Source organism: Montipora foliosa, chromosome 7 (genome assembly GCF_036669935.1).
Source record: "Montipora foliosa isolate CH-2021 chromosome 7, ASM3666993v2, whole genome shotgun sequence".
Classification (NCBI taxonomy): Eukaryota; Metazoa; Cnidaria; class Anthozoa; order Scleractinia; family Acroporidae; genus Montipora; species Montipora foliosa.
Window position 1 is genome coordinate 18,554,504 of NC_090875.1, and position 7,097 is coordinate 18,561,600.

Below are 7,097 nucleotides of genomic sequence, written 5' to 3' on the forward strand. Positions count from 1 at the left end.
ATCGAGGTTCCCGAAAATGTGTGGCAGGTCCTTGGCGATGGAGTAGGCAAACGGAAACTGGTCGGCGCGATGCTGCAACACCGTTTCTGATGTCGGTATGGTTTGGTGACTTGGAAACCAAAACTTGCTGCGGTCACTGGCGTAGAATCTTGTAAATAAAACTGCTCATGCGAGAACTTCGTTGGGAAGGCAACAGGAGATGGGCCAGATGCAGGCGGAAGTCTGGAAACGAGTTGAGACGCCGTAGGCCCTGGAGCACTGATTGGCTGAGTGGTGGACGAAATAGATGGTGTCTGATTCCATGACGGGAATGGTGAAATCTGAGCTGATTGAAACCCAGAGACTTCAGCGGTTGTTCTTTTAGTCTGGTTTCTCCACTTGAGACGTCGATTAGAGAACCAGGTCTGTGATGAAAAAAGCAAAGCACACAAAATAGCCATTAGACATTTTATTTAATGAAACAAGTATTTCCCATAACACTAGCAGGTTTACAAAGTTTTGTTTCTATATATTTCAAAAGTCACCAGTCTGGCGAACATACAAAAGCTACTGTTTACTTTCGGCCTCAATGTTACACCATTTCTTTCCAGAAATAACCTTATGTTTTTTTTGTGGGAGTCTCGGAACTCAGACTCTCGAGGCGTTTACGTTCATTTTCTCCGAACGAAATGCGCTAATAGCCTTTAACCACGCAATAATTTCAAAGAAGCAAAGCGATTTCCGACGTTGGTGCACTCCACAGTTTTTATGCGAGCAATCGTGGAAAATAATAGTTCGTGAACCGCACGATAGCAAAACGACTCTGGCGGGAAAACCAAGAAAACTGAGATCAAGCAGACATACCGTTATTTTGTTATTAGGTATTCCAAGTGATCTCGCAAGCATCAGTTTTTCGTTTCGGCTTGGATACTTCCTCTCCTGGAAAACAGCTTCGAGCTCGGCTTTCTGATGCGGAGTAAAAATCGTTTTACTGGAGTACGGTCTTAATTGGATTGGAACGGGATCTGAAGAGCAGAAAAAAAAATAAAATAAAATAGCTGTAGATCGTATCAAGGGCTAAGTGCTGACAAAAAAAGTACTGCTTAATATTAACCACAAAGAACCTTAACTAAACGCAACACGAATACGCAAAAACCAAATGGTAATTCAACCAAATTAGGGACGATCAATAATAATATCATTTTACATGAACGCAGATCGATATGACCATAACTTGAAGACAGATTAAGCTATTAGAGGTTAACGTGAAGTGCTAGTTTTCTGCCCATATGAACTACGTGAGCGTTAGTGGTTTAGAATCAAATCATACTAGAAATCTAATGCTTTGAAAGATCACAGCACTTGATCACTTGAAACACCCCAAAAGCTAAAATGAGCCGAGGGTTTTTTGATCGGGTGACTGGACACCATCGATCATTCACGGACTGTAAAACGGTTCTATACTGACGAGCAGACGTATCGATCGGATGTCATCTTCAAACTGATTGACATAACATTTGAGCGCTAAAGGAATAAGAACATTACCACGTCTTCATATCGGAACAAACGGAAATCATCTCTAGGAAAACGTTACTGATCAGAAACACAAAACTCTTTGCGCTGAAATTTCACAGCGACATGACGATGATTGCGAAGTCGCCAGAAGTTTAAAAACCAAATGAAATAATTGAAACGCGAATATACTTAGTTGGTGGTCATGGCAAAAAAAACTTGAATTCACGATTTCGGTCAAACGCATGGAAAACAATTAATCAGAGGAAGAAGTAAACTCACCACTGTGAAGAAACATTGAAACTTCTCTTTCTCCAAATTCCAACCGTCTTCCCTTCTTTCTTTTCCCAGTTGGAGCTGCTTGGTTCAATTCCGTACCCGCTCGGTTGATTTCCGTTTCGTCGTCAAAGTCCAGCTTTCGTTTCACAGATTCCACTGAAACCACCTCAGAAACGGAGTAAGATTCGGAACGAGCCATATTTAAAGATCACTTGTCTAGTACTTAAGCAAGCACGGAGTTTGTTAAACTGGCTAAGAATGATGACTCCATTTATATCATGATCTTGACTCGAGTCGTTTAGAATTCCTTTGTATTAAAATTGAAAGGAATTGAATAGAAATTAACTCTATTGTTTACAGATTCAATTCCTAATTGGTTGGACTACAAATAGAAATATCTCACCTTGATATCAGCTAGAAACTGACTCGAATAGAACAATAAATTATCTCACTTCATTGTTCAGTTTCAAACCTATCGATTACATATTGATTATTTCCAAAAAAAGATATTGTGACTTAAACCATTTTTTCACTAATAGAGAACGTTTTATAAGCTTGCGTGGTTAATTTTTCCAGCAACTTCTACCCAAGCTGTCTGAGAGTGAAAAATAGTTTATAAAGTCATTATTGAGGCTATTGTGGATGAGTTGGGAACGCTTGAGAGATCTTTTACAATGATCATTGTGCGTAGAAATGGATGAGCATAGGCGCGGTTTGCAGTCACATTTAAAACCGCTTCATTGAGATTTTAATTCCCTTGTCTCAAAAAGCTTTTAAAAAGTAAAATCTAGACAGTAATGGTGTGTGCGCTAGGGTTATAGTAAAATCTATAACGATTTAATCGGCAAAAATATCCCAAGATTTGAAAGCTCTCGGTCTTTCACAAAACGGATTTAATTGGAGAGTTCGACAGCCATAGCTGTTGACATATACGTTCCAAAGGAATTCCCGAGTAGCTTGCATACAATTCAAGCGCTTCAACGCACCTGAGGAATTTCATGAAAAGAAAACCTCTGGTAAACGAGTGAATTTCGCCTGGTCGTTTCATTAAGCCCTGGCCAAACGAAACGCAAGTCATCGCAAGTCGACGCAAGTTTTGTTACTTGCGCTGACTTGCATACCGTTTGGCCACCCACTTGCATTCACTTGCGAAGACTTGCGACGACTTGCGTTTGATTTGAACATGTTCAAACTTTGGACGCAAGTCCGCCCAACTTACGTCTCGTTTGGCCACTGAACGCAAGTGGATGCAAGTTTTCGCAAGTCATTCGAACTTTTTTGGAAACCTTTTAGCCAATCTGATGCCGCTGTTTGAGCAGGAATCTCAAACTATTTCGCGCCTTTCGCGCTTTCCCTTTTGACAAGATGGCTTCTGTCACGGAGCAAAATTCGGAAAACTTAAGCCCCGAAGAGCTAAAAGAAAACAAGGATAGGGAGTTAAAAAAACATAAGAAAAACGAAAACCATAACAGGAGACCCAGTAGCGGTGCAAGTATAAGCAGCAGCTACAGTGAAAGTAGCAGCTCTTCCGAGTCTGAGCCTAGGAAAAAGAAAAAAAAACCAAAAATTCTGCTACTTTTGCAAAGGACTTGCGCTCAACTTGCGTCTCGTCTGGCCACCCTATCACAAGTGAACGCAAGTCTTCGCAAGTGAGAACTTGTGTCGACTTGCGATGACTTGCGTTTCGTTTGGCCAGGGCTTTACGCTCTATTCGACGCGCAATTTGAGGGCAAATCATCAAGAAGGCGCGGGCGTAGAGGACATGATTGAGCAGATACGCCATGTTAAATATCTCTAGACTCAAAGTGTTAAGGTGCTTATAAATATATAGTGCTTTGTTCTATACCATGAATAGACACATGTTTCTCGAGAAGGTGAAAAAACGTTTAATTTTTTTTTAGATTTTACTATTTTTTTACTGCAATGTTTTCTATTGTTTGCATTCAAGGCTAGAACGCAGCTCGAACGAAAGAAAAAAAAAGAAAGAAAATAACATTCATTGGGTACAATCGATGTTGTGCGTTCAAAAAAGTGCCAATGTTTTCTATAAACAGTGCCACATTAACTATAAAATAGGCACTCTGTGTCTTGGCTGAGATGAACGGGAGTTGAATATTTTTATAAGGGCTATGTTTCAGGGGCCCAACGGCAATTTTCGGAAAATATCTGTTCGGAAGACGATTTGAGATCTGGAATCTTCGCAACATTTGTTGAAAATTTCTTGCTTGCCTGCCTGTCCTAGGATTTTCGAACATCTAAAACATGGTATAATTGCCCAATTTTAACGGATTTTTACCCTAAAAAGGTCACCTAGAATTTTCGGGAGCCTTTTTTCTTGCTGAAATTTTCGAAAAGGTAAGTTTTGATCCCTATAATTTTCGGATCACTAGCGTTTCAGCTAGGGAATCTGAACAGATAAAAACTTTTTAGGGGATAAAAATATGCCTATATCTACCGTTTAAATACTAAAATACGTTTAACAATGCTATGTTTAAGTGGTTTTGAACTATATTCTCGTTGGGTGCCCCTGATGTTTGGATTTAATTAAACGAAAGAATAAATGTGCGTCTCCCCTTTACGATAGTTTGGGCAAACTTCATAACCTTGCTTGTTATATAAATCTTCCATAACATGGTGTAAATTAAAAGCTAAGCTTCAACCACATGCCAAAGAGAAAAATAAAAAAGCTGAGTTTGTATCCAGTTGATTAATCATGGGAGAAAACGCTAATTACGACTTTCATCGGCAGATGAAAGACGCATAATTCGTCTGGGCCCAGCTTGGGCGAACGGTCTTTGTGCGTCTGTTAACTTCGTCTTGAAAAAGATGAATAACTATCCGTGTTCGTTTGTAAAAGAAAAAAAATTCGCGGCCTTCCGTTGTAACAGATGAGCAGATAAAATTAAGTTAGGCACAGAAAGTGACGCTTTATTTTTGTCCATTTGTGGTTTCATCCTCACTACTAAAACTGGTAAAAATCCTAAACGAAACAAAACAACCGGAAATCCACAATGAACGTTTGGCAGTAAAAGAGACTCCAAAACTTGGTTGATATAAAATACAGTATTTTTAATCCTTTCTTTTTTTCAGCAAATCCTACGTGTACATTGGTGCAATACAAATAACAGAAAGCTCAAAGTAACTCTAAAGTATTGGCTAAATTAAATATTTAACCATTCTTGACCATGAAAACAGCTGCAGAAACACTACAATATTGCCTTAGTTATAGTCTTAAGTTTAAGTTACTAACGGAATCAGTGTTTTTAATCTTGCCTAAAAGACTCAAAGTTCTCGCAAGAAAATTCACCGCTAATGTCTCTTTCCAGCAGCAAAGACTGACTATTCGGGGCGAAACGGCATGAACTATGTGTGCTCGTTTGATTGGGGATGGGGACCAAGAAAACTGAGATCAAGCAGACATACCGTTATTTTGTTATTAGGTATTCCAAGTGATTTCGCAAGCATCCGTTTTTCGTTTCGGCATGGATACTTCCTCTCCTGGAAAAAAGCTTCGAGCTCGGCTTTCTGATGCGGAGTAAAAATCGTTTTGCTGGAGTACGGTCTTGATTGGATTGCAACGGGATCTGAAGAGCAGAAAAAAGAAAAAAAAGATTAAAATAGCTGTAGATCGTATCAAGGGCTAAGTGCTGACAAAAAAAGTACTGCTTAATATTAACCACAAAGAACCTTAACTAAACGCAACACGAATACGCAAAAACCAAATTAGGGACGATCAATAATACAGTAATATCATTTTACATGAACGCAGATCGATATGACCATAACTTGAAGACAGATTAAACTATTAGAGGTTAACGTGAAGTGCTGGAATTCTGCCCATATGAACTACGTGAGCGTTAGTCCTTTAGCATCAAATCATACTAGAAATCTAATGCTTTGAAAGATCACAGCACGTGATCACTTGAAACACCCCAAAAGCTAAAATGAGCCGAGGGTTTTTTGATCGGGTGACTGGACACCATCGATCATTCACGGACTGTAAAACGGTTCTACCACACTGATGGGCAGACGTATCGATCGGATGTCATCTTCAAACTGACTGACATAACCTTTGAGCGCTAAAGGAATAAGAACATTACCACGTCTTCATATCGGAACAAACGCAAATCATCTCTAGAAAAACGTTAATGGTCAGAAACACAAAACTCTTTGAGGTGAAATTTCACTGCGACGCGACGATGATTGCGAAGTCGACAGAAGTTCAAAAACCAAATGAAATAATTGAAACGCGAATATACTTAGTTGGTGGTCATGGCAAAAAAATTTGAATTCACGATTTCAGTCAAACGCATGGAAAAGAATTAATCAGAGGAAGAAGTAAACTCACCACTGTGAAGAAACATTGGAACTTCTCTTTCTCCAAATTCCAACCGTCTTCCCTTGTTTCTTTTCCCAGTTGGAGCTGCTTGGTTCAATTTGGTACCCGCTCGTTTGATTTCCGGTTCGTCGTCAAAGTCCAGCTTTCGTTTCACATATTCCACTGAAACCACATCAGAAACAGAGTAAGATTCGGAACGACCCATATTTAAAGATCACTTGTGTAGTACTTAAGCAAGCACGCAGTTTGTTTAACTGGCTAAGAATGATGACTCCATTTATATCATGATCTTGACTCGAGTCGTTTAGAATTCCTTTGTATTAAAATTGAAAGGAATTGAATAGAAATTAACTCTATTGTTTACAGATTCAATTCCTAATTGGTTGGACCACAAATAGAAATATCTCACCTTGAAATCAGCTAGAAACTGACTCGAATAGAACAATAAATTATCTCACTTCATTGTTTTCAAACCTATCGATTACATATTGGTCATTTTAAAAAAAAGATATTGTGACTTCAAGCATTTTTTCACTAATAGAGAACGTTTTATAAGCTTGCGTGGTTAATTTTTCCAGCAACTTCAACCCAAGCTGTCTGAGAGTGAAAAATAGTTTATAAAGTCTTTATTGAGAGCTATTGTTGTGAATGAGCTGGGAACGCTTGAGAGATCTTTTACAATGATCATTGTGCGTAGAAATGGATGAGCATAGGCGCGGTTTGCAGTCACATTTAAAACCGCTTCACTGAGATTTTAATTCCCTTGTCTCAAAAAGCTTTTAAAAAGTAAAATCTAGACAGTAATGGTGTGTGCGCTAGGGTTATAGTAAAATCTATAACGATTTAATCGGCAAAAATATCCCAAGATTTGAAAGCTCTCGGTCTTTGACAAAACGGATTTAATTCGAGAGTTTGACAGCCATAGCTGTTGACTTATACGTTCCAAAGGAATGCCCGAGTAGCTTGCATACAAGCGCTTGAACACAGC